At 37.0% G+C, this 21,239-nt stretch overlaps 1 long non-coding RNA gene across 1 annotated transcript in view; it reads left to right on the top strand.

The window, feature by feature from the left end:
* Positions 1 to 8,392: 8,392 nt before the first annotated feature.
* LOC141377066 (uncharacterized) overlaps positions 8,393 to 21,239 on the top strand; it is a 12,870-nt gene continuing 23 nt past the window's right edge. The window contains exons 1-4 of the long non-coding RNA XR_015506376.1: positions 8,393 to 8,658; positions 15,395 to 15,492; positions 19,998 to 20,201; positions 20,285 to 21,239. The exon at positions 20,285 to 21,239 is cut by the window's right edge and continues 23 nt beyond it. This is a non-coding gene — a long non-coding RNA (uncharacterized LOC141377066). The remainder of the gene's footprint in view (positions 8,659 to 15,394; positions 15,493 to 19,997; positions 20,202 to 20,284) is intronic.

Raw genomic sequence — 21,239 nt, 5'->3', positions numbered from 1 at the left:
CGTGTGGAATGATTTTCTTTGTTTGCTTTACGTGTGGTCTTTATTTTTATTAAATATGTGTGTGAAATCTGCAAAGAGACCTAATTCATGACTACACACTACCCGACAAAAGTCTTGTCGTCCATCCAAGTTTTACGAAAAGCAAATAATAACTTGACTTCTAGTTGATCATTTGGTATCAGAAGTGGCATATATGAAAGGCAAAGGCCTCTTGATTTCGCTTATTTTACCAAAATAAAATATGATGAATCATGCCTTGATTTTTAATTATTTAATTAGGACAGTAAGGTCTGACTTGCTTTAACAAAACTCGTCATTAACAGACATAATATATAGTATATAAAGTTACGCTGCAGTGGAAACAGAATGAATATTGTGTCTGACTCCATCATGAGCTTGGAGGACTGCATCCACACATTTCTGCAATGACTCAAATCACTGATTAATAAAGTCATCTGGAATGGCAAAGAAAGCGTTCTTGCAGGACTCCCAGAGTTCATCAAGATTATTTGGGTTCATCTTAAAAGCCTTCTCTTTCATCTTACCCCAGACATGCTCAATAATGTTCATGTCTGGTGACTGGGCTGGCCAATCCTGGAGCACCTTGACCTTTGCTTTCAGGAACTTTGATGAGGAGGCTGAAGTATGAGAAGGAGCACTATCCTGCTGAAGAATTTCCCCCTCTTCTCTGTTTTGTAATGTAATGGGCAGCACAAACGTCTTGATACCTCCGGCTGTTGATGTTGTCATCCACTACCCCATACTGAATGTAACCCCAAACCATGTTTTTTCCTTCACCAAATTTGACAGATTTTTGTTAGAATCTGGGGTTCATGCTAATTCCAACAGGTTTTCTGCAGTATTTGTGATGATTGGGATGCAGCTCAACAGATGATTCATGGGAAAACTCCACCTTCTGCCACTTTTCCAAATGATCAACTAGAAGTCAAGTTATTATGTGTTGCTTTTACAACTGGGGTCGACGACAAGACTTTTGTCAGGTAGTGTATACTGTAATCATATACTACAAGTTTTGAGATTGGTAAGATTTCAAGGCATTTAGAAGGTTGCATTTACATTTTTTAAATGAGAACATTTTTTTTAATAATTACAATTTAAATTCTATATTAATATATTTTAAAACAAACAAACAAAAAAAATACTGGGATGCCAAGATGAATTTTCAGCATCATAACTCAACAATGCATAACATTTAATTTTATTAGTATGAAGTTGTTGTTAGCACTGTCGCCTTACGGAAAGAAGGTTGCTAGTTCATGTGCTGGACTGGGTCAGTTGGCATTTCTGTGTGGAGTTCGCATGTTCTCCCAGTGCTGGCATGGGTTTCCTCTGGATTCTCCGTTGTCCCCCGCAGTCCAAAGACATGTGCTATAGGTGAATTGAATAAGCTAAGTTGTGTACGGGTATTTCCCAGCACTGGGTTGCAGCTGGAACAGCATCCGCTGTATAAAGCATGTGCTGGAATAGTTGGTGGTTCACTCCGCTGTGCCGACCCCTGATAAATAAAGGGACTATGCTGAAGCAAAATGAATGGATGGTATATGTATATTTTTAGGGTTATTTGATAAATAGAAAACTCAAAGGATCATCACTATTTTGCAATAGAAAACGTTTTTAACTGCATAAACCTTTTACTTTTGATCTATTTGGTTGTGTTAATATCTTGGATATTCTCAGACTTGGAACAAATGCTTTCAGTAAAGCTTTTATTAATAAAAAAAAGTTCATTGCTAGTACCTGCACTCACGAAAATACCTTTGCTGCTTGTTTTAGCTACTTAAAATGAGCTGAAAGAACACATATCTTGAGTTTTTTTTAGGGGGAAAAGCTTCATTCTTTTCTGTTCAATCCACTTAAAATGGTATAAACCATTAGGTTACCTTGATTGATTTGCGTTGGGAGACATAAAGGGATTGTTTTTACATTGTGTGCAGTTCAGGTTTTTATGTGCCAGAAATACCACAAATATGAACATGCAGGTTCAGGGAGTAAACAGAGCCAGAATTGGAGCATAGCTTCATATTTTTAATGTGGTTAAAAAGAAAAATTGTCAACCAGCATAAGCCAAATGTGAATTCCTCTGACAAATAGGTTCGCCGCGAAAGCTGGAAGCACAACCACAGGACAGACAGAAATTAGCGGCCCAGAAGAATGGCTTCATAAATTCCCCTGGACGGAATGAACACCTGTGACCCACTTTCAACAAAACCGGCATCACGAAGCCCACAAATATGAGTCTGACAGCGGCCATTCATAAAGCGCTGTTGTTTAAGGTCAGTGATGGGAAACCTGCAGTTGAGGAGTTTGATCATGGATCTGAGAGAACCATTGAGCAATACTTGTACAGAATTTATTAATAGGAGCTAAAACTCCAGCAGTTTACTCAGTAAATATGCATTGTGATGGGCATTTGCGATAACTATATTTTAATGAGACAGGAGTTCCCTGAAGTAATGCAATTTTTATTAGCCATTTTAAGCATACCCAGCAAGTATTATTTTGTTATATAAAAAGAACTGCAAACGGAAAAGTTGAGAAATAAAAATGAAATTTGCAAACAAAAAAAGAACCGCAAATAAAAATCAAGCAGTGCAAAAAAACTAAAATATTCACAAAAAAATTATATTTATATATATATATATATATATATATATATATATATATATATATATATATATTTATTTATTTATTTATTTATAGCAAAATATTTTTATAGGATTGCCTTATTTTGATTTTTTTAGGCTACAGTGAGTTTGCGATGAGTCAAGGGAACTTGAGCATTTATGGCCCCTTGTCAAATCAGGGACACAAAGTGAAACATGCAGAAACGTGAAGTGCAACGTGAAAAGAACATCGCAAACTCACTGTCGCCTAAAAAAGCAAATCACAATGAGCATTGCAATATATCGAGTTTTTTTATTGTAAATATTTTAGATTTTTTTTTTTTTTGCACTGCTTAATTTTTATTTGCAGTTTTTTTCTATTGCAAATTTCTTTTTTATTTCTCAAAACTTAACGTTTCTTTTGCAATTCTTTATTTTTGTTAGTAAAATAAATGTTTATTTCTTATAAAAATTACTTTACGATTTTTGAAGATTTATTTTTTATATTTATTTATTTTTGCACACTAATTTATTTGTATGCAAAGCTTTCTTTTATTTTGCAAGTAAATATGGCCCTAGATTGACTCCATAAATGTCTAATAGTCTTCTAAACAGTCATCTTGACTAAGACAAGGCTAAACTTGGGCTGTCAGTACAAATCTAGGAATAGCCCACAACTAGACTAGTCATCAAATAGACATGAGGCAGACTTTATATGTGTAGTCATCCAATTCTGTTTATTTGATGACTAGTCTAGTTTTGGTCTCTTCTTAGACATCTATTAGATTTTCACTGACAGCCCAAATTTACCCTTGTTTTAGCCAAGACGACTATGTTTAGGCATCTATTAGACGTCTTTTAAAAACAAAAAATGCTTGCTGGGTATGAAAAAACTCACAATAACTGGTCACCGGAATTTATCAGTATGAGAAAAACACTAGCTGTAACATTTTTAGCCGTTGATAACTATTAGCTACAATTATTCAGTCTCGGAAGTTTCTAATTTTCCACCCATTTTTTTTTACATAATGATTATTATTCATTTAATAGACTGAATATATAAAGTTTTTTGTTAATAAAAAATATTATACATATAACCTTAATTACGCACATACTGCAAGTGTATAGTCTTGTTTTTATAGCCTTGTTTTCAAGAAACAAAGCAATTACGTATATAAAATAAGTGTAAAACCTTTAAGCTAAGTTGTTCTAAACCTATTGAACAATTATTGTCTTAGAACAATATAATCACTTATTTTCTTGTTTTAGATAAATTAATAAGTGCAGAAATAATTTGTTTATTTTTTCAACCTTTAAACGTATTTACACTTTATTAGGTACACTTGTCCAACTGCTTGGTAACGCAAATTTCTTATCAGTCAATCACATGGCAGCAACTCAATGCATTTATACTTGGTCAAGATGATCTGCTGCAGTTCAAACCGAGCATCAGAATGGAGAAGAAAGGGGATTTAAGTGATTGAACGTGGCATGGTTGTTGGTGTCAGACGGGTTGGTCTGAGTATTGCAGAAACTGCTGATCTACTGGGATTTTCATGCACAACCAATCTATGATTTACAGAGAATGATCTGAAGAAGAGAAAATATGAAAATATCCCGTGAGCGACAGTTCTGTGGGTGCAAATGCCTTGTTGATGTCAGAGGAGAATGGCCAGACTGGTTCCAGCTGATAGAAAAGCAAAAGTAACTCAAATAACCACTCGTTACAATCGATGTCTGCAGAAGAGCATCTCTGAACGCACAACACATCAAACCTTGAGACGGATGGGCTACAGCAGCAGAAGACCATACTGGGTGCCACTCCTGTCAGCTAAGAACAGGAAACTGAGGCTACAATTTGCACAGGCTCACCAAAATTGAACAATAGAAGATTGGAGAAACGTTGCCTGGTCTGATGAGTCTCGATTTCTGCTGCGACATTCGAATGGTAGGGTCAGAATTTGGCATCAACAACATGAAAGCATGGATCAACGGTTCAGGCTGGTGGTGGTTGTGTCAGCGGTGCCAGGGCCACCCCTGTTTAGAGTCTGGCCACCCCTGTGGTCACCCCAATATGATTTTGCTGTTGATATTATTAATTTAAATGTACTTGCATAAATTAACAATATTTTAATAAATAAATAAAGAGCAGCCACTAAATTATGGTGGATTGATTGGTGCCACTGACGTAGCTGATTCACCCCTGATTTTTTAACTACATATAGATTTTTATTTTATTGAATTTGATTTATTGATTTTTTTTAAAGAATTACTTGTGATATTTTAAGAGTAATTAATTAAATTAATTAAAACCACATTATTTCATTTTCCAGAAACAAAAATATAACATTACACTGAATTCATCATTTTTTTATGCCACCCCAAGCTTGAGTGTGGCCTCTTCTGGCCACCCCTAAGAACATTTTCTGGGGGCGCCACTGGGTGATGTTATGGTGTGGGGGATATTTTCTTTGCACACTTTGGGCCCATTAGTACCAACTTAGCATTGTGTCAACACCACAGCCTACCTAACACATCATGTCAAAAAGCGTGAATCATCTCCAACTGGTTTCTTGAACATGACGATGTTCTCATCGTGTTGACATTGTGCTCAAATGGCCTCCACAGTGACCAGAGCTCAATCCAATAGAGCACCTTTGGGATGGTGAAACAAGCAATTCGCATCATGGATGTGCAGCCGACAAATCTACAGAAACTGCGTGATGCTATCATGTCAATATGGACCAAAATCTCTGAGGAATATTTCCAGTACTTTGTTGAAAAAGGGGGTCCAACCTGGTACTAGTAAGGTGTACCTAATAAAGTGGCCGGTGATTGTATATGATTTGTTTGTAAGAAATCACTTTCACGCCAAAACTAAAAAGAACTGGTCTTTGACACAAAACAAAACATTGCTACTGGTCATCTTTGCAAGTAACTATAAATAAATAAATACAGTCTGCAGGCTATATTTGTGCCTTGTTCATGGAGAATGTCTGTCAGTGTGTGTTTGTGTGCTGAATGTAAGGTAAGTGGAGTTCAGTGTTTTCATCAGTCTCTCAGCTCTCTGTCAGCAAAACTGAAATCTCTGATCAGATCTCACCTTCAGATTGAGCTCCGCTGCAGCGCTGGCAGACTCACACGAGGCAGATGGGCAGATCAATCACATAAACGGAGACTAAATATTCCTCATAAACACTGATTCTTGATAAATACGTGGCTCATTGTGCTGAAACGCTCTGCTGAAGGCAATGCATGCTGTGCAGTACAGCATACTGAACAATTAAATAAGAGGCTTGAACTCAGTGTGGGGTCATATGCAATGCAGTACATGTGCTTGTAATATATTGAATATAATATAATAATAAATATAATATATAAACAAATAGATGGAAACCATATGACAATAAAATAAACATGCACGGGTGAATTTCAAACTATTTACAGGGTTTATATGGTCATGGAAAATCTGGAAAAGTCATGGAAATTAGTTTAACAAATATCTGTATATAGTTGAATTAGGGCTGTGCGAGATTGGAAAAATCTGACATTACCGTATTTTGTATTGCTGTGATGTATATTGCAATGTTAATACAGTTTTACCAGATGATTTAACAGGTTTATTTGGATTGATTGAAGGATTTTGTAAAGGAATAAATCTCGAATAATATATAAAAAATAATTACAAGCATAGATAAATATAGTAAAGATAAAAGTTAATTATAGATTTCAGGTATTCTATATTCAGGTACAGATATTGAATAATCAACACTGCATAGTCTTCATTGTATATTATTTAATCTTTATTAAAGTTACAAAACATTTCTTGCGGTCGGATGTTTTAAACTCTGAAATATTGAAATGTTCACACAGTCACAGGCCCTGAAGTAGAGATCTGCGCGGGACTAAATTTTGAATCCCGCTCCCGCCCGCACCCGCCAGGTTTTAGCCCGAACCCGACCGCTCCCGCTTATATTAAGAATTTATTGTCCCGCTGCCCGACCCGCCCCGTTTCCTGCCCGCCGCGCCCGATCCCGCTAAAGAGCGGCGGAGAACAAAACCGAAAATCCCCCAGCTATACAGTCCAGACAGCAAAGCTGTTTTTTTAACTCTCTTTTTTTTTGTAAATAGTTTTGATTAGAATAATAGAAAATAAGGCAAAGGGATCTGTTCCGTTGCTGTCCTGAAGAAATTTGTGTTTTCTCTTTGGTCCCAGATTGGGGAATTTAAATTGTAAAAACTGTAAAAGTGGCATATGTCTACCGATGTTGTGAATTGTATCTCTCTGCAATAAAAACTTAAATATTAAAAAAATAAAATGTACTCACTATTCACTCACAATTCACTTGTTTCAATACTGTAGGAGTTATTAAATTGTCTTGATTTTGTGTTCTATTTAATAAGAAAACTCATAAATGTTTAAAACAAGTGAAGGGTGTGATGAAAATGGTAATTTTTGGGTGAACTATCTGTTTAAAAATCGATTAGATCAGTGGCTCTCAAACTGGTACGTGTACCACTAGTGGTACGTGGAGGAATCAAATATGTCATATGTAAAGTTATATATATTAAAAATTTATCAGAAAATATTTATATATGAATATGATGGCATATAGCCTGTATTTATGAGGTCCACCAACATTTCCAGGTAATGATAAATAGGCCACTATATGTTAATACTTTAAATTTAAGCACATGAGTTTTTTTTATTTTTACTTTTTAATTACAGTAACCTACTAATTTTTTTACTTTTAAAAGCACATTATTATTTAAATGTTGACTTTTTATACATATAAGCACAGTACAGAGTATTGTTCAAACTATTTATAATGTTTAAAGTGGCTGACAATAATACATAATCCTAATAATAGGAATTAATCTGCCTCATTTTTTAACTGTGCAGTGCTGTAGCTGCTTTACTGGGCCTGTTACGCTACTGTATTTTAATACCGATTATAGTGGTACTTGGAGAGACAATTTTATTCTGAGATGCTACTTAATAAAAAAAGTTTGAGAACCACTGGATTAGATGATAAACATTTCTAATTAAATTCTATATTAAACTATAATTCCAACATTGCATATCCTGCGATGTGACTATTGCTGATTCACACATTGCGATATCGATGCTAAAACAATATATATTGCAGCAATAAATTGAATATAGGATAGTTATCTTTACTTATTTTCCGTCCTTATATGCTCTCACATTGTTAGTGCTGTTTTAGCATTATCAAAATCAATGTTACATAGATATAAAAACAAGTTTAAACAAAATAGATTGTTGCGTGTTCTTTGATATGCCGTAATTAATTTGAACATCATTATTTTTCTTCTTATTTATTAATAATAAATTATTTTTATTTATTTAATAATGAATTTATTTTAATAATGATCTTATTATTATATGTAGACATGAAACATTAAGTCATGAAAATGTGCTTGAAAGTTCTGGAAAAGTCTTGTAAAGTCAAGGAATTTTACGATTGCTGTATTTAACTTCTTTGCTTTTGTACAGTCATGTCAATTTTTGTACAGATTATTATCCTTTAACATTGCAATAATGAACAGGCAATTCTTTTTTTATGACCTACTTTTTTAATATTAATATGTTATGTTTTTTAGTCTTGTTTTGTTATGCTAACTTATCATGGGAAGTGTGCAATTTATAAATATACTTATTTTAACTTTAATTAAAATGCTATGTTTGTTGTCGACCTTTGTATAGCTTTCAATGTTCATCCTTTTCACCAGGAGTGCCCAAACTCGGTCTTGGAGGGCCGGCGCCCGGCAGACTTCAGCACACCTGCACGGATTTTCTAGAAGCCTAGTTCGAGCTTGATTAGCAAGGCCAGGTGTGTCAGATTGGGGCTGGGACTAAACTTTGCAAGACACGACCGAGTTTGGACACCCTATATAATTATTTATATATATAATTAAAACAAATTAACAGCCGCATCATTAATGACGTCGTCCCTCAGGAAGTGGTGTCATTTTGGAGGGATTCCATGAGCTCAACAGCACGAAGATTTGCGTGAGTATTATCAGTGGATTTGATTAATCTGTTGTGCTTTATAGCCTAAGTTGGTTCCTCCCACACCTTTATTGCAGTTATTAGTTTGATTAAAACAATTGTTGATGTAACAAATCACTTTAATTTGACTGCCTAAAGATAAACAGCCCTAACTGAGTTCTTACCATATGCAAGCGGTGATAAAAGTAACTGAACAAAGCCAAAATTGATCAGAGTAAGGCTTAATCTACAGGTAAGGGCTACATAAAGGCCTTACATTAGCAATTTAATTCCAGTTTAAATTAAATCCGGTATAAATGGATTTTACATAAGTTCCTGTCAGGACAAAGGAAAGTAGACTACCACTGCTAATATCTGTATTTATTTTTTACTTTCACATAAGAGTTTGCTGTGTTTCCTTTTAGATGTTTTATCAAGTTATTGCCCATTGCCATTAATAAAAATAATCATTTTATTTTGTATTGTTGGTTACTTATGAGCATGTTACGTTTGTCCCTAATGAAGGGATCAAAAGTATCAATATGCTATAATTGTTTTATAGTTCTTTGTACAAAATACCAACTGATATTGAACACAGGCTAAGCCCCTTTAAGGGAGTATTCTACAGTCTTTGACGCAGGTCACACTTGTGTGTCAGTTACCATAGTAAAACAGTATTTCAGTCTAAAGCATTAACCTTTAAAATAGTTTTTATGAAAAATAGTACATTCCCCTCACTCTCCCTTATTGTTAGTTGTTACGATAGCGATTTACATATATGTAAATCGTTCTAAACGTGGCAGTTCACAGTAACCCCTGTTTAAAATGTATATATAAAAATAAATTCAGGTAAATTAACGCTAACCTAAGTGACTTTTTATGAATATGAACATCATCACTGCACAAAGCAGTGACTGTGGTGGCAATTTGTCGCCAATTCCTTTTAGAATTCCAGTTCCTCCTCTACGAAGTGTGTCCGCTAACAGAGTATGCAGACACACCTAAACACAACTTTATGTACAGAAAGCAAAGTGGTTCCAAAAGTACATATTTTTTACGAACTTGAAAATAAAAAGGACTAACATAACTGCAGGCCTATGCGCAATATTAAACTAGGGTGCATAAGCTCAAGAGATTAAAACAAAAGCTAAGAATACAAACAAGAACCACAGAAAATATGTAATAGGAGTGTTAGATTAATTTTATTACGCTACTTTGACATTGCAAGACATGAAATCATTGCCAACACTTTTGTCCCTTTTCGCTTTCCTTACATCCAGTTATGTTTGGGTGTGCTGTTAGTGGACACGCTTCTTAGAGGGGGAACTAGAATTCCATAAGGGAACAGAATCGACTGCTACACTGGGTTAGGAACTTTACTATGGACTGGGTTTCGGGCGATCGCTGCGATCGAATAGTATACCAAAGTTGGCAGACTGGGGGTGTAGAACAAGGCCATGCACAACTGGTAGAGTTGGCAATTAGATTTAAAATGATTTTTTCTAATGTGACTGTACTGTAAAGAACATTGTATTTCCATAATTTAGCATGCTATTTAAAAAAAATTAAACAATAATGTGATATGAAAATAAGCACAGTGGTTGAACATGTAGAACAAGAATCTGGCGAGGTTGGCACAAAACTGATTTTGATTAGATTTTTTAAAAATATGATTGTATAATACCACATTATTTTATATGATTTGTCATGTTATTATTGAAATGTGATTTACATACACTCTAAAAAGCCCAATGGTTGAGTTAAAAATATTTGGTGCTTTGTTTGATTTTTCAGTTTTTTTTTTTTCTTTTTTAAATTTGCAACAATTTCAAAAACTGTTTTTTTTTTACATTGTCATTATGGGATATTGTGTGTAGAATTGTAAGGAAATAAACCGATTCAACCCATTTTGGAATAAGGCTGCAACATAAAAAAATGTGGAAAGAGTCAAGCGCTAAGAATACTTTCTGGATGTATTGTATGTGTGTGTGTGTATATATGCATATGTGTGTATAATTTTTACGAATGTGTATATATAAACAAAACAGAAGATGGTATATGAAAGTGCTGCATTATTTATTTTTTTAATAAAAACAAAGACAGAATCAAAGATAGATGAGGTGATGGTCATAGAGCACCAGAGATTTTCTTTTTTTCAGTGTGCTATTTGAACAGCTACTGTGTTTTCAGACGATAATAAACTTTCGGTGAAAGCTTAATCAATTTCCAATTTCATAAGTTTCCTTTTACAGCATTAATGTTGTAATGTATTTACAATACATTCTTAAACCGAACTTGGACTGCATGATTTTCAAAGTAGTCGTGTCATGGATGTTTTCGGATGACTATAGATTGGGGTAGATTGGAAGTATTGAAAAGAATTGCCGACAACTTTGTCCAAACTATGTCTCACAACCAAACACATGCGACAAGTGACATGTAATATGTCTATCTACATAATGAGAAAAGAAGCCTTTAGTGTGGTAGAAAATGTATTTATTTTGCTCACCTAGTCTTTAAAGGAAATTAGCAGTTTTTCAAAACCTTTTGGGAAGTCAAAATCGGGGCTAAGCATCCATTTATTTGTTCAAGTGTAAAACGAGATGAAAGACACTGTGAACTGTAGCGCAGTCAGGATCAGCAAGCGAGCACAGAAACTCCACTGAAAACACTGGGGTAAAATAAACGGTCATATTTTAAAGAGATGGTGGAGGGGAAATGGAATTTAATGCTGTGTGTCTTGTCCGATCTGAGACCCACTTTATATCGTATATCTATCAGGGAGTACAGATCACAGATTTTTAAAGAAATCAGACTTTAAAACAGTTTTTAAACATGGCGATTTTATAATGAAAAGACCAGAAGCGCTGGGGCAGGCAGGCTGAAATTAAAAGTCTGTGTGCAAATACTCCATTAAAAGAAATATCAAATATAATAGAAATTAAAGTGTTCGAAAACCAGAGCAATTATTTTTTTATGAATAGAAAAGAGGGTGTTCGTAATAGGTGAAGTGTTTTTTTCTTTTTAAATCAATTCTTAAAAATGATTAAATTCATCTCAGACAATTGAAGCAATCAAAAATCAACAAAAGAGCAATAATGCATACGTGCCACACCAGTCCCAGCTGGCCAAATGCATGCACAGACCATTGGCTTTGTGTTGAACATAGCAGAGTAGCATACAGATAAAGACTAGAACGTGTAAGTATTGCCAGAATGGTATTGTGCATTGGTGTGGACTTAGTGTGAGCGCGCTCAGATCCTAAATCCCTATGAAGTCTTATCTTGATGGGATATTGTTGTGATTTGAGGGCCGTGGTGTCCAGTTGTAATCCACTCAGATCCTGATCCTCCTTTGTCGGGCAGCGTTTGGCCGGTGTTATGCGATTGTAATCCGGGCAGATTCTCTACGGCATCCGGTAACAGGCGTCCCGCTGCGTCCTAATGCTCCTCTCTCACAATTAGCCTCATGTTTCTCTTGCGCTTCTTGCAAATGTTTTCCTGAGACAGAACAATTTGTTCAGACTGGTCGCAAGTGAAGGCAAATTACCACTGGATTAATGGAGTGAGCGAGAGTGTGTGTTTGTGAGAGGGAGAGAGAGAGTGCGTGTGTATCTTAAATTCCTCATGTTGTGGGGAAATGTCTCCACTAGGGAAAAATTCACTGGAATTTCTATACTTGTGGGGACATTTGGTCCTTTGTTTTTTTTTGTAGATTTCGCACAGTGTATTTTGACAACGTAACAATGCAGATTGTTTCCTTTGAGGGTTGATTTTAGGGGAAGGGGATAGAATATACAGTTTGTACAAAAAAAAAAACACGTCAAATGCGAATCGATTTGATGATGAAACCTTTTTGTCTACTTAGTATCCCCACATCAATGCCCTTTTGACCATCAAAATAACCACCCAAAAATTATTATAATCAGCAAGAAGGTTGCTGGTTTGAGTCCCAGCTGGGTCAGTTGGCATTTCTGTGTAGTTTACATTCTCTCCCTGTGTTGGTGTGGGTTTCCTCAGGGTCCTCCGGTTTTCCCCACGTTCCGAAGACGTGTTAAAGGTGAATTGAATGAGCTAAATTAGCCAAAGTGTATGTGTGAGAATGGGAGTATGTATGGATGTTTTTTAATATTGGTAGCGGATAGAAGAGCATCCGCTGCACAAACATATTCTGGAATAGTCGTCGGTTTATTCCACCGTGGTGACCCCTGATATAAGGGACTAAGCCGAAGGAAATTGAATGATGAACGAAAGTATTATAATTATAAGAAAATATTTATTTATTTTAATATATATTTATATATATCTTTAATATATTTATCACAATATATTGTTTCAGCAGGGCTTATTTTGTGCCGGAACGAGCCGGAAATCTCTGAAACATCTGATCTGGCACCTCATTTTACCGATCCCTCTTCTCGCATGCAACCCCGCTCTTCACTTTCTTCCGCGACTCCCCAACCCTCTTCGCTGGCAACTCCCCAACCCTCTTCGTCCACGACACCACCCCACCCTCCCGCTCTTAAGTTTCCTCCATGACACATTTTATCCAATTAATGTGCAGCCCTAATCTGAAAGGTTCGATTTATAAATTTAGACTGGATTTTATATCCTTACAATATGTGAACTATATTCATTCAATCATTCATTTTCCTTCAGCTTAGTCCCTTATTATCAGGGGTTGCCACAGTGGAATGAACCGCCAACTATTCCAGCATATGTTTTTACGCAAATGATACCCTTCCGGCAGGGGTGCCGCTTGGGGGTGGGGGAGTTAGGATGATTCTATTTAATTACTATTAGGGGGCCTAATCAAACCTACACTCTCAGAAATAAAGGTACAGTAGCTGTCACTGGGGCAGTACCGTTTCAAAAGATACATATTTGTACCTAAAGAGTCCACAATAGTACCTCAAAGGTGTATATTAGTGCCCAAATGTACCTTTGAGGAACCATTGTGGACCCTTCAGGTACAAATATGTACCTTTTGAAAAGGTACTGCCCCAGTGACAGCTACTGTACCTTTATTTCTGAGAGTGTAGTCAAAATCCGTGACTTCCCTACTCTCCACTTCTATCTGAGACAACTTCCACTCCACCCTGCTGATAACTTCCGTCCATGACAATCCCTACAACCCCCCCAACCTTCACTTTAGTCTGCGACAAACCAAACACCATCCATTCCTAAACCCCCCAGTCCTTGTCAGTGACAACCCCCCCCCACACACACATTTTCTGCTCCTATTCCGAAAAGAAAGTTGTCGTAGCTTTTGTACCATCCAGCATTTCAGTCATAACCCAGTTCTGCGAAACACCTATACACACTCGCATTCACACACACACACACACATGCACTGCGGTATTCATGCACTATTAACTTAATACCGCATGTCTTTGAAGGAAACCGGAGCACCTGGATGAAACCAACTGAGAGAACATGCAAACTCAACATAGAAATGCCAACTTACCCAGCTGGGACTCTAATCAACAACCTTTTTGCTGTAAGGTGACCGTGCTAACCGCTGAGCCACCATGCTGCCCCTTGTAGACTACATTGATGTGAAAATGACATCCAATTGACATCAAATATTGGCGTCCAAACATTATTACAGGACTAAACTGTAATTTTTACATTTTTTTAACATGCTTTATTGATGCCAATGTTAGATGTCAATCCGTTGTCTAAACATCAAGGTATTCAATTGACATATTTATTAGCATTTTTTGTGTTTATTATTATTATTATTATTATTATTATTACATCATTTTAGCAATCAGGTGCCTAGTCGGATGGGAAGTTCCCATAAAGATAGCTGTATACAGTAAGTGTGTGCTTGTGTGTTCATATCTGTATGAGTGTGTTTTTCTAATCAGATGCAGATGGTCAGCAGTGGACGTCCTTGTATTAGTCTGATGTCTGTGTGTAGGAAGAGAAACTGCAGGAGTGTCTGATGTGATTTGCGTTCATTATCTCTGAGAGTCGAGCTGAAATTACATCTCTTGTTAATACACACTTTGTTCACTCCGAGTCTTAAATGAACAATCAATCTTGGGCTTTTAGTGTCGACGCTGACCTCTCTCATATGTCTCTTAATCTTCAGCTGTTAGAAATGCGTTCCCTTAAATTCCTGTAATTTAATCTGTGGCTTTAACCGTGCAATGTTGAAGAAAACTGAGATATGTGATAGCATGCTAAAATAATGTGATGTATCGATAAATATCACATCACATATTGAATAACCAAAATATATTTTATGTTATTTCAAGGTAAAGAAAGCATCAACTTAACTTCTGAAAATGAACAGCTGTGTTTAACTGTCATATAAAGCATATTAGGCATTTTTACAAACACACACACACGCATATATATATACATATATATATATATATATATATATATATATATATATATATATATATATATATATATATATATATATATATATATATATATATATATATATATATATATATATATATGTGTATACATACATTCGAAAGCAAATGAGTTTTTTTTTTTTTTTTCTCATAACCAGTCCAATCTGTTAAATTGTAATGTAAATCAGTTATATGACAATTAAAAATCTTTATTTGTTCATGTAGCAACATTTGGCCAAAACATTTGTGTGTGTGTGATTGTGAACCATGTTTTACTCTGGCTGAGTGCATTTATGGACAGCTCAAATATTAATCAATTCATTCATTCATTCATTCATTCATTCATTCATTCATTCATTCAGTTTCTCTTTGGCTTATCAGGGGTCGCCACAGCGGAATGAACCGCCAACTTATCCAGCAGTTTTATGCAGTGGATGCCCTTCCAGCTGCAACCCATCACTGGGAAACCAAGTTCATTTGTGAGTCTCTTGCTTTTTCTCCCAATTATTGTCCCAACCCTCTCTCTCTCTCTCTCTCTCTCTCTCTCTCTCTCTCTCTCTCTCTCTCTCTCTCTCTCTCTCTCTCTCTCTCTCTCTCTCTCTCTCTCTCTCGACCTTTCCTTGTGCTGTGAGGTCTGTTCTTGAACCGCTCGGAGATAAACCAATAACATGGTTAAATAATTAAAGACACATCTGTTCTGTAATGGGGTTTTGCTGAAGCAGATAAGAGAAGGGATTCAATCTCATATGGACAATATAAGGAAGAGGGAAGCTCATCTGTAGAAATTTATTTGTTGTGCAAAAACTGCTTGTAAATAGTCCTTATTCCTCAATAATATGTTGTGTAAATATTATTAGCGTGGAAAGGAACAAATGCCTGTGTGTCAGCATAGTGGCCAATTAAACAACAACACTAACGTCCTATGCTAATGAGGGAGAAAGAGTGGGCGGAGCTTTCCCCCCTCTGATGACACGTACAAAAGGAGAATGTCAATCAAAGTGTTTCTGCAGACTGTTTTTATCAAGTGTAATTATGAATAATAAAATTAACAGATTTTCACCATTAGGAGCTGGTTTTATTCGCCACACAACTGCGTTTAAACCCCTTAAAGTGATTTTTGCATAATAGGTCCCCTTTTACTACCAAATAACCGCATCGCCACACAATTGTATTCAGCATTCTGTGTTGTATAATGCATACTGTTGCACATACCAATTTATATTAAAGTGTGCAGTAGGCGTCAGGTCAGTGTTATCCAGCACTGATGTGCTTTACTTGCTTAATGTAAAAACAAAAGCATTAATGTGTGGTGGCAGATTGGCTCAGTTAGTAAGAGGTGTTGATTGAGAGTGACATTTGCTCTTCATTAAGACAGATTTGTGTGTATTGAATGCAGTGAAAGGCTCTTCTCATTTCACTGCGGTTCCACACAGTCAATATGTTGAGCAGGGATTTCTCTGTTTGTTTGTCTGGTGCTTTAACACCCTTAAATCAGCCAGAGAGACTGGATTAGGTGGAAAATGACCAAATGTGTAGTGTTAAAAAACGCATTTGAAAGATATTTTAAAACATTTACAATTTTTTTAATAATTCCTATTAAAAAAAAAAAAAAGTCAAGCATCTTTAACTGATTCTTATTTAATAGTACGTTCCACACTCGCACTTCGACTTTATTATTATTAACTGATTGTTAACGCAAATTTTTAATCAGCTATTCACATGGCAGCAACTCAATGCATTTAGGCTGTAGACATGGTCGAGACGATCTGCTGCAGTTCAAACTGAGCATCAGAATGGGGAAGGAAGGTGATTTTAAGTCACTTTTAATGTGACATGGTTGCTGGTGCCAGACGGGCTGGTTTGAGTATTTCAGAAACTGCTGATCTGCTGGGATTTTCACGCGCAACCATCTCTAGGATTTACTAACAATGGTCTTAAAAAAAAAAGTGAAAATATCCAGTGAGTGGCAGTTCTGTGGGCTCAAATGCTTTGTTAAAGTCAAAGTCAGCTTTATTGTCAATTCAACCACATGTACAGGACATGTAGAGAATCAAAATCATGATACTCTGACCATAGGTGCCTAACATATGATGTTAATACAAAACGTAGAGTTTTAAGAAAGAATTTACAACAATTACAATTATACACAAAATATAATCTAAATGTACACCTAAAATGTAATCTAAGTATATAAATGAAATGTAGTCTAAATATATACATAAAATGTAGTCTAAGAAATACAAAAAGAAAAAAGAAAAATTTGTAAACAATACAATACAATGACTTTTGACCTTATTATAAAATGCGGAAGTGCGTCTGCTTTTGCGATTGTTTTAGAACTACTGATTCTGTCGCCTATGGGAGACATGACTCTTCTTCTTCTTCTTTGGCCTTAGTCCCGTATGGTTGCGGGGTCAGCTCTTTGGAATAAGTACCTCCATTTAGACTTGTCTATATGATAACGACTTTTTTTTTTTTTTTTTAATATAAATACACCTTCCATCCGGCCTGTCAACCTTAAACACTTAGACACTCATACACTACGGACAATTTAGCCTACCCAATTCACCTGCAGCATGTCTTTGGACTGTGGGGGAAACCGGAGCACCCGGAGAAAACCCACACGAACGCAGGGAGAACATGCAAACTCCACACAGAAATGCCAACTGAGCTGAGGTTCGAGCCAGCGACCTTCTTGCTGAGAGGTGACAGCACTACCTACTGCGCCACTGCTTCGCTCATATGGGAGAAATGACAAGGAATAATAAACGGCAGAAAACGGTCAAACTACTTGCTCTACAAACAAATGTTTGCATGACTATACAGACCAAGTAGAGCAATATAATAAGGAAATATCAGTTTGCAACATCAAACAGCGAAACGAGCAGTTTTTAATGTCTAAGAATGAATGGAAGTGAATGAGACCGGAAGTCTCAAATAATTCTAATGGCTGCGCCCGCTCGTCTGTGAAGAATGTGAATACAATGACAATTAAGGGCATATGGCAATGAGTGCAACCAGAGTTGTGCATATATAGTAGGCTTGGGCGGTATCCAAATTTTGATACCGTCAAACCGCCTCCATATTTTACCCCGGTATCCGGTATTACCGGCGTAATAAAAAAAAATTATGACGTAAGGCTCAGACAGCGTCACCAAACTGTTGGCTTAAGCCTAAACCATTCAGAAACTGAATACATTCTATGCGACCTTAGGCTCGCGGTCAGAGAGAGAGAGAGTGTGAGAGAGAGAGAGAGAGAGAGAGAGAGAGAGAGAGAGAGAGAGAGAGAGAGAGAGAGAGAGAGAGAGAGAGAGAGAGAGAGCGCGCAAAGCAACGCACAGCACCCCTCTCTCTCTCTCCCTTTTACACACACACACACACACACACACACACATATCTCTCCTGCGATTTATTCAGAAATTTACTCCCACACCGTAAGAAATCTGGCCGGCTCCCGCGGTACTGCAGCGGGAATGCAGAGCTGTAATCGGGCAATAAAAATTATACCCGATAGGTCCCGAGTCCGACAGGTACATTTTGATTGACAGCTTTATACAGCCCAAACCCGTTCACAGCCTACATTAAAATGTGCTCATGCACACAGCTCTAATGCATTTTTTTCAAGAATGAGTCATTTATATGTTTTAACATCATTTATTCTTAACAAGCGTAGACTATAGGCCACTTGAAAGTTGGAACAAAGAAATAAAATAAGTCCTACAGCTGTAACATTGTAACATCTCAGTACTCTATAGGTCTAGGTAGATGCACTTAGCCTTTAAATTAGCCTCCACACCAATGAAAAGTAATCTTGCTTAACAAATCAAATTAAAATAAACTCTAAATGATGACGGGTATTTTGGCAATAACGAAATTAAGATCTGCAAGATGTGTTTCTCCACTTCTCTTCACAATCTGGCATTAAGGCGGCGGTGAAGCTGAATATTAAAAGAATAATGCCACCATTAGCCTGTATACTCTGTCTACATTATGATTATATGGTTTAATTAATATTTATTTATAATTTAAAAACCCTTTACTCACCAAGATCAGGCTACGTGTGTTTGTGGAGGAACATTATTAAATCCACTGGCTTTAGCGCAGTCTCTCACTCATGGTGCGTCCAGCAGAACTGAACACCCTTTCCTGCGGCTACAGGTCGAGATGCAGAGTTCTGATCCGGCTGATTTAGCAAGTTTTGGGTAGGATTGTTTGTTCATCTTCTACCAGTCAGGAACATGCATTTAATTTTCCATGACAGCATTTTCACTTTAGCGAATGGCCTCTTCTTTTTACCTGTCAGCTTGCGGTTTAGGGCTCTACCGTAATATGCAGTGTATGAGCGACCGCAAAATACCTGCGGCTGGAATACCCGCTCCTTCTGAGCTAGTGACTGACTTGACCGCCGTCAAAATTCTCTTTTTTTACTACTTCGTCATCATTTGTTTCACCTTTGCAGGGATGGATTTTAATGCAGGGATTTGGATTTTTTCGGGTCTCGCCGGGTTCGGGCAAAGATCTTCAGCTCTAATGCAGACCTCTCATTCATATTAACCACGTCTCCCTTCTGTTCAGTCGAAACTCCCAAACTGCAGGACACTTTGAAGCGCGACTCGTCACGTCACCTCTCCCCCTTCTCTCCCTCCCTCTCCCCCTTCCTTTCCCTCTCTCCTCCACACTGTCCCGTGATGACAACCACACATACGTTTTTGTAGGCATTAAATAAAGGATATTTAATATTTTATGACGGTATAACGGTATTGAAACTGACACCGTTGCTATTTTTAGATCCCGCGGTATACCATAATACCGTAATACCACCCAAGCCTAATATATAGAACAGTATATAGTGCAAAAAGGCTTGTAAACATGAGAATTATGATGAAGTGACAGTGTCATGATATATAGAGAGGTAGTCCAATGTTGCATAAAGTGACCAGTGCAGATGCAAGTGTGTATGTTTGTGTGTTTTCATATGTGTCAGAGTTCAAAGGTGCATGGGGAGGGAGAGGGGAGTGGTGGCAGAGCTGGGAGAGAGTTCAGCTTCCTGACAGCCTGATGGATGAAGCTGTCTTTCAGTCTGTTGGTCCTGGCCTGGAGACTATGCAGTGTCCTCCCTGATGGCAGCAGACTAAAGAAGCTGTGCATTGGGTGGGTGGGATCTGCTGTTATGCTGAGGGCTTTACAGGTGAGACTGGTGCTGTAAATGTCCTGGAAGGAGGGGAGAGGGACACCAATGATCTTCTCAGCTGTTCTCACTATGCGCTGAAGAGTTTTTTTGCAGGATGCATTGCAGGCTCCAAACCTTAATGCCAGAGGTCAGAAAAGAATGGCCAGACTAGTTCCAGCTGATAGAAAGGCAGAAGAGCATCTCTGAACGCACAACACGTCCAAGCAGCAGAAGACAACAACGGGTGCCACTCCTCTGTCAGCTAAGAACAGGAAACTGAGGCGACAAGTCACACAGGCTTACCAGAAATGGACCGTAGGAGATTGGAAAAACGGTGCCTGGTCTGATGAGTCTCGATTTCTGCTGCGACATTAGAAGCCGTGTTGTAGGAACCGTATTGTTGCTGACCATGTCCATTCCTTTATGACCACAGTGTGCCCATCTTCTGATAGCTACTTTCAGCAGGATAACGGTCCATGTCATAAAGTGTGAATCATCTCAGACTGGTTTCTTGAACATGACAATGAGTTCACTGTGCTCAAATGGCCTCTGCAGTCATCAGATCTCAATCCAATAGAGCACCTTATGGAATGTGGTGGAACTGGAAATTCACACCACGGATGTGTAGCTGAAAAATTTGAAGCAACTGTGTGATGTTATGTCAATATGGACCAAAATCTCTGAGGAATATTTCCAGTACCTTGTTGAATCTATGCCATAAGGGATAGGCATAGGCAGTTCTGAAGGGAAAAGGGGGTCCAACCCTGCACTAGAAAGGTGTACCTAATAAAGTGGCCAGTGAGTGTATGTGGTTTTCCCAAATTTTGGTTGATCCCAGCTTTTAGAAGTGTAATATTGATTGGATTTCTTGTTTATAAGACGAGAGGATTTGAAAGTAGTCCTTCATTTAACCTTATCTATGCTTTTACAGTTAATATTAATAAAACTTAAATATTGTTTTTTTCCCAATATATTTAATTGGTGTTTTTAACAATATAGAAATTCAGTGTTTGCCCCTTAATGAATGAATGAATAAATAAGTGCACAAACAAATAA

This window comes from Danio rerio, chromosome 13 (genome assembly GCF_052040795.2).
Source record: "Danio rerio strain M-AB ecotype USA chromosome 13, GRCz13ab, whole genome shotgun sequence".
Classification (NCBI taxonomy): Eukaryota; Metazoa; Chordata; class Actinopteri; order Cypriniformes; family Danionidae; genus Danio; species Danio rerio.
This window is presented reverse-complemented; position numbering and strand designations above follow the sequence as displayed.